This window comes from Anopheles darlingi, chromosome 2 (assembly GCF_943734745.1).
Source record: "Anopheles darlingi chromosome 2, idAnoDarlMG_H_01, whole genome shotgun sequence".
In the NCBI taxonomy this organism is placed as follows: domain Eukaryota; kingdom Metazoa; phylum Arthropoda; class Insecta; order Diptera; family Culicidae; genus Anopheles; species Anopheles darlingi.
The window spans coordinates 66,920,645-66,921,056 of NC_064874.1; positions in this window are offsets into that span (position 1 = coordinate 66,920,645).

Genomic DNA, 412 nt, shown 5'->3' on the forward strand with positions numbered 1-412 from the left:
GGGGTGGTTCATGAAATTGTAAAATGAATCCCTTCCCCCTCCCCAGGCATCCAGCTTGGGAACCAAGCGGATAATGGGGACAATCCGAAGACGTGCTGCCATGGAAAGCCCACACTCCAACACTCCAGCAGCCGTCCAGAGTGGCTCCAGGCGTGTTGGGGAACCATTTTTGCAAGGTTTCCATTCTCTCGAGAACGCTAATGAATGAATGATTCATTTCGATTAATTACGACAACGATCTCGTCCTTGCACGGCCATGATTAACCGGTTCCGGAACGGGTGCAATTGATTTACTTCCTGACCCGTTTCCTTTCCTTCCGTTCCCACTTCCCATAAACCGTCTGTAATCTTTAGTCTCTAAATAATCTTGAAATATAAACAATCTTTAATCTTTTAATATAAATTCTTTAAT